The sequence below is a fragment of the Hordeum vulgare genome, chromosome 1H (genome assembly GCF_904849725.1).
Source record: "Hordeum vulgare subsp. vulgare chromosome 1H, MorexV3_pseudomolecules_assembly, whole genome shotgun sequence".
Lineage (NCBI taxonomy): Eukaryota > Viridiplantae > Streptophyta > Magnoliopsida > Poales > Poaceae > Hordeum > Hordeum vulgare.
The window spans coordinates 438,534,971-438,541,900 of record NC_058518.1 but is presented as its reverse complement, the minus strand read 5'-3'; the positions used below and the strand labels follow the sequence as shown (position 1 = coordinate 438,541,900).

General features: G+C 44.8%; 1 long non-coding RNA gene and 1 pseudogene across 1 annotated transcript; one reads left to right on the top strand and one right to left on the bottom strand.

Moving 5' to 3' along the window:
• The first annotated feature begins 303 nt into the window (after nucleotides 1-303).
• LOC123443382 lies at nucleotides 304-2,399 on the top strand. Its single transcript, XR_006630647.1, has 4 exons — nucleotides 304-479; nucleotides 950-1,034; nucleotides 1,156-1,198; nucleotides 2,203-2,399. It is a non-coding gene; the product is annotated as an uncharacterized LOC123443382 (long non-coding RNA).
• Nucleotides 2,400-2,664: 265 nt separating this feature from the next.
• Nucleotides 2,665-3,763, bottom strand: LOC123443374 (annotated as a pseudogene).
• Between the last annotated feature and the right edge of the window lie 3,167 nt (nucleotides 3,764-6,930).

Genomic DNA, 6,930 nt, shown 5'->3' with positions numbered 1-6,930 from the left:
GATCCATCCATCCATGGTGATCCGTGGGGTGGGGACCCTTGACGACGTGCTGTCGGTCGGCGTGGAGGTGGAGGTGCGCAACGAAGACCCGGGCTTCGCCGGCTCCTTCTACGAGGCCACCGTCACGGGCCACCTCCCCCTCCTCCTCCTGCAATGGCGGCGGCGGATGCTACACGGTGGTCTACTCCACGCTGGAGGGCGACGACGGGGAGCCCCTCCAGGAGGCCGCGGCGGCCGCCTGCGTGCGCCCGCGCCCCCCGCGCGCGGCGCCGAGGCGGTTCGCGGTGCACGACATGGTGGAGGCGCTGCACAACGAGGGGTGGTGGGCCGGCGTCGTCTCTAGGGCCCCGCAGGCGCCGGCGGTGGCCGGCGAGGATCCGAGGCGGGTGTACCAGGTCGCGTTCCCCACGTCGCGGGAGGCGGACCTCCAGCCGCACTGCCAGTTCGTCGGTGGCCGCTGGTTCCCCGCTGCAAAGGCGGTGAGTCCTCTCCTCCGCCTCGTCTTCGTCGTCTCGACCTTCATCCCGTTGATCTGCTCGATTGATGGATGGATGGATGAAACCGCCATGGCCCATTGCAACTTCGTTGCCACGCCCTGCCTTGCGCGCCACCTGCTCGGCATAATGCCTTGCTCTGGTCTGATGCGCTCCACGCTGTCCTCACGGCGTTGAGCTCTTCCCCGCGCGCAGCCTGTTCGATGGAATGCCGAATAGGGTGAATCTTCGAGCTGCCATCAAGGAGGTGTCGCGTGGACTTATCCGTATGGTGTTTTGTCATTTCGATTCAATTACCTGTAGGTTGGGGTTATTGATTTGTGTCAATGTTGGTTTGACCGGCCATTTGTCGGTCAAGCAATACAAATACCGAAATGGGCAATGCTCTCATATATATGTTTCTTGAAAGCTAGCTAGTGGTAACCATCTCATATGTTTGATGTTTCAACTCGCAGCCTGCTCGGTGGAATGGCCAGGAGGAGGACCATTGCCAAGAGCTCGGCTTATGGCTAAAATCATTAACAGGTCTTGACTCTTGAGGTAAAAGCTTATAGATTTTAATTTGTGCATGTGATGCTCAAATTTACATCTTTCAGTTCGAGTTGTTTGGGGATGGTCTTTAATTTTACATGCAGATGATGGGTCTGGTTGATATTTTCAGAGTGAAAGTGCTTGATCTTTCCGACAATACACTAACTAGTGAGGTAAAGTCTAGGATGTGTCTTATCTTGCAGATCACTTACATTGTCGCCCTATCTTTTATTAAAGCCAAGTATCCCAAGTATCCTCTCTAATTTTTAGTCATGCCAAAGGTAACTAGAGATCCTCAAAAAATTTCTGTTGTACAGAGGAACCTGAGCAAATTTGGGATCAAAGAAGTTGCCTGAACTAGCAAAGTTATACTGCTTCAGAAAATATAAGGAGCACATATTGCTTTCTTGACTAGATCTAATGGCCTTTACTAATATAACAAATAGCTTTTCGTCGTGAGAAAATATGACATACTGCTTCTTTTTGGTGGTATTCTGTAGCTTTCTATCCCAATCTTGAAGTTAAAATGCCTTCAAAATCTATACAAAGCACTGCAAAGACAACCAGTGGAATCTTTCAAGGCGAAATGACAATTTTCATCATTCATATAATTCCTTTAGCATGTATCCTTGTTTTTTCTTCAACGTTGCAACAATAGTCTCCATTTACTTTGACCTGGTTTATTGTGTTGTTTGAATTATTTTTATGCATTCAACGAAAATCAACACATGCAATATATACTCTCCTCTATTCTTTATAATACAAGTTATTTTCTGACTTGGCATTGTTGATGATTTCCCGTCCTCTTTTCCCCCCGTCAATATGAGTTTCTAAGGGGAAAACATTATTTCTACAGATAACTTACCAATATTGATCCTTGCAAGTGCACCTTGTATGCAGTGCATGTCGATGTGATTAGCTAGATTTTTCTATTTATGCCTATTAGTTTAGAAGAAAAGCACAACTTGGTGCATTATTTAAATTGTTTTATGATTTACAATATCTGCATTATGTCGAAAATAATTGGTTTTTATTTGAAATCAGTAAGAAGTTGGCTATCTTATAGATTAAATACATTTTCATAAACACTGGTTAGAAATGACATTTGCTATGTTTTGTGTGAACAAGTTCATTGCAAATTCTTTATGCTCTAATTTGCATATACTGGTTGTTGCAGCTGTATGTGGAAGCCTAAAAGAACATCCATAAGAATACCTGCACAGAAATCCGAAACGGATGGTGAATACATGACCGATTTCATGATTCCCGTACGTCCACCAAGGAAAACAAAGAAACTTCCAAAAGGCATTCATTGATAATCACATCGGTTTTCTCAGCGTGAGTGAGAAGAACAGTGAAGTGGAGGACACATCTTAAATATAATTGACATGGTACAAAATGATTTATGTACAGCAAGGAAGAAGATCACAAGACCCCGTGTCATGCATGTGGCAAGCAAGAGTGCATGCATATCAAGAGCTGAGCTGTACAAGACTAGAAGAATGTACAACGGAAAACCCAAGGCAGAGGCCTGCATGCATATATAGTACTCCCTCCGTTTCAAAATATAAGACCTTTTAGGGATTTTACTAGAAGATTACATACGGAGCAAAACGAGTGAATCTATACACTAAAATATGTCTATGTACATCCGCATGTAGTTTATAGTATAATTTCTAAAAGGTCTTATATTTAGGAACGGAGGGAGTAGATGGAAAAAGCATTTATTAGATTATAATGCAAGAAAGTAGGTGGGAAAAAGGAAGGAAATATATTTGTGTTACCTTGGATTAGCAATAGATTCTCATCTTTGGGATGGCTCCCACCAACAGCCTGCACTGTTGTTTTAGCTCCTCATTGCCGCATTCACTGACATCTAATTGTTGAAGTGATATGGGGAGACCATCCTCGGGCAGCGACTGGACAGCCGGACATTCCCTGACCCATAGTTGTCTGAGTTTGGTAAGCTTGTGCAGCCCTGCTGGGAGGCTCAGAAGCTTGCCAAATTTCCTGAAATGGAGTTCCTGGAGGGAGGCGAGGAGGTGAAGGGCGTGCTCTTGCTCCTTGGTGAATTTCTCCATCTCTTGGTAGGTCCCAAAAAGGCACAGCTTGGTGAGGGAGGAAGACAGAAGGCTGCAGATGGGTACAGCAAGCAGTCCCACGGCCTCATCCGTCCAGAGCACCAACAGTTTGAATGACTCTGCAGAAGGGGATACGATCTGCTGCAGCTCCTGCTCCTGCTCCTGCTCGTCTCTTCCATTCTGCAGCAGTAGCGCTCCCATCCAGCAAAGAATTTTGGGTTCCGATAGACGGTTAAATCTTTGAGCTGTCCCCCAGTGGTAAGGAGAGGCCCCAGGTCCTTGAATCGTAGACCCTCTCCACAATCTGATATAAATAATTTGGTGAGAGAAATGAGGCTTGAGATGAGCTCCAGCGTCTCCATGCCTTCCACAAATGAAAGGTAGAGTTCTTGCAGAGAGGATGGGAAAGGGCAGCAGGAAGGAGAGGACAACGTCATCGATTGTCAAAGCATTGCTAGATTACACACATATTCCATCAATGTTTGATACTTTCTTCACAGATGCATCGCTTCATGGTCTCGGTGCTGACAGGAAGAAAGTAGTCCAAGCTAAATGATTAAACACCCCAATGGCGGTAGCCTAGGCATCTTTCCGCAATTTTTTTATCCCATTTTTGCCCAGTTGGTTGTAATTTATGCATTTCACATGTAAAGACAAATAAAATTAAAGCAACTGCACAGAATATTTATATCGGCACTGCATAGTTCAAGATCACTCTATATAATAGCTCAATGCATAGTTCTATAAGCACTGGAACATAGTTCTATATAATAGCATGTGAGATGATTATAACTTTTATAGAAACTATATTGTTAACTATGATATTATGATAATCTTTTGATCGATTATTTTTAATACGCATATGAGATTTTAACAACTTGATCTGGTATCACTTTCTTAACAAATTTGTGCAAAATGTTTTCACGTACTCGACCTATTGATGCACATGGACATGATGACTCTCTAGCGTTTATGGACCAACCAACCTGTAATCATGGACCTTATTGTCTTGTAGACCATTTGGTGTTTCGAGTGTTTTGGAGCTTGCACTTTGTGCATGTAGATACAAACTTGTGTGTTCTGGACCATCTAAAGTCTCTCATAGTAACCAATAGTCCTTATCTTTTTGTGACTTGTGTGTTCTAGATGATTGTTAAGATGGTCAAAACTATGCTTCCTCTAGGTTAATTTGTTTGTCAACTTGCGTTCAATGTATGTGCATGTTTATAAACATATTTTCATTATGGTGTAATATGTGTTTATCTTGAACCTTCTTGTGGGTGTGAGGATAATAATTGAATATTTTTAGAGCTGGTAGGATAACCTGTGGCGCACCATGAGCTATACTAATGGCACACCTGGGAGGCATACTAATGGCGCACCTGGGAGGCATACTAATGGCGCACCTGGGAGGCATACTATTGGCGCACCATGAGCTATACTAATGGCGCACTGTTTGGTGCGCCATTAGTAAAAAATTCTAATGGCGTGATGCTAGTGGCGCACCTATAGTGCGCCATTAGTATCCAAAACAGGTGCGCCACTAGCAGGCCTTTTCCTAGTAGTGCGTGATTGAAGAATTCTGTCAGTGATAGCTTCTTGCGGGAGTTCAATCCCTAGCTCGGTTAGACAGTTTGTGTACCCACACATTTTGAGCACATGTTCACTGACACACAAATTCTCTTCCATCTTGTAAGCATAGAATTTATCGGAGGTCTCATACCTCTCGATCCGGGCGTTCTTCTGAAAGATAAACTTCAACTCCTGGAACATCTCATATGCTCCATGACGCTCGAAGTGACGCTGAAGTCCCGGCTCTAAGCCATACACACTACTGGAAAAACATAATTTGCCGACAACTTTTAGCTTTGCCGTCAGCAATTTCACGGGGCTGACGGCATAGAGACTTTGCCCTCAGCCAAAAATAATGCTGATGGCATAGGCGCGGCTGACGGCATAGAAAATCTATGTCGTCCGCTTTGCCTAAGCCGTCAGCCAGCTGACGACAAAGGAGCAAAAGACTGACGGCATAGGGCGGCTAACGGCATAGGGAGCCTCCCAGTCCCAAGTTCGACCAGGGCTTAACGGGAGCCGTCTATGCCGATAGCCAGCTGACGGCAAAGCCTAACGACTGTCTTTGCCGACAGCAAGCTGACGGCATAGCCCGATGGTTATCTCCCCGTGTAGGACACGCCCTAACTGCCCTATCCTCTTCTCTCTCACCTCTCCCATCTGCTCTCCCGACCCGCCGCCGTCATCGACCCTCGCCCGCCCCTACTCGCCGGCGCCGCCCCGCGCCAGCCCCGCCCCGACCACTCGTCGTCGCCCCGCACCAGGCCCACCCTGACCCGCCGCCATCGCCCCGCCCCGAGGCATCGCCCGAGGCCTCCCCGCCCCGCCCTGCCCCACCGCATCCGCCGTCGCCATCCTTGCCCCCACCACCAACGCCCAACCGGCCGCCCACGCCACCTTCCTCCACTTCGCTGCCACCTCATCTGCGCCGGCTGCCTCCTCGCCAGTGAGCTCCTCCTCCCCTTTTTTCTTTATTTTTAGTTTATTTTTTCTATATTAGTTAGAACTGTTAGTAGTAGATAATAGATTTAGTTAGCAATTAGTAGTTAAATTTAGTTAGCAATTAGTAGTGGTAGATTTTTAGTGGTAGATTTTTAGTTAAATTTAGTTAGCAATTACTTAGTTGTTAGTATTTAGACAATAGGAATTTTTAGTGGCAAATTTTTAATACTTAGTCAGTATAGAAGTAAAGAGAAGATAAGGAGATGAAAATACTAACAATAATAGAAGAAGGAGGGAGAAGGAGATGAAGAGAAGAAGAAGGAAAGGAAAAGGAAGGAGGAGAAGGAGATTAAGAGAAGAAGAAGAAGAAGAAGAAGAAAAGGAAAACGAGGAAGAAGAAGGGGGAGAAGGAGAGAAAAATGAAGAAAAGAAAATAATAAGAAGAAGAGAAATAGAAGAAGAGAAGAGTAACCAAAACTTGAATAATAAATTATTAATAATGAAGAAAAAGAAGAAGAAGCGTAAATTATTAACAAAACATTAGGAAAAACAAGAAGAGATGTGAAGAAAAAGAATTGTTAGCTTTATAGTAGTCACCTTAATTAGCTTTATACTTTTAATAATGTAGTTATCAATTAGATGTTAGTATTACTTAGCCTAATTACCGCGAGTGCGTATTTGTGTTGATTGAGTGCATTTAATGTGCAGTAGCTTCTCCGCGAGGGTTTGCTTTTCGATGACCTCCCGTGCATTCGAAAGTGAGCACATTTGTTAACTCCTCCTCCACCCTCTTTATTTTGCTCTCTTCCGGCCTTCGTGCACATGACACTATCTAGCTATGTATTTTTAGTATTAAAATGCAAAGTTGTTGCGTAACCAATATGCGTCTCCCGTTCGAAAAGGTTCCTGTTATAAATATGCATGCATTTGCATATTTATAACGGCGATTCTTTCAAATTGTCCAACGTTATCCATAGACAGCCCGGATATGTGTAGATTGGGTCGTTTCCCACGCTTTGCTCCGGATCCCATGCAGAGTTTCGACAGCGCCTCCTTGTTGTTCTCCGGGTACACATCCTCTTGGTTAGTTGCCGAGACGTGTATCAAGAGAACAGCGGAGAGGTGCTGCCAAAATTTTGCGTTGGATCGGGAGCAGAGCATGGGGAAATGACCCAATCTACACATACCCGGGTGGGATTAGGACCCATCTTTACCTACTAGCTGGTAGGTGTGCATGCCGTGCATCCCAATGTATTAACCATGATTAAAAAATGACCATAATTAATTTAACATACTTGATGAACTGATAA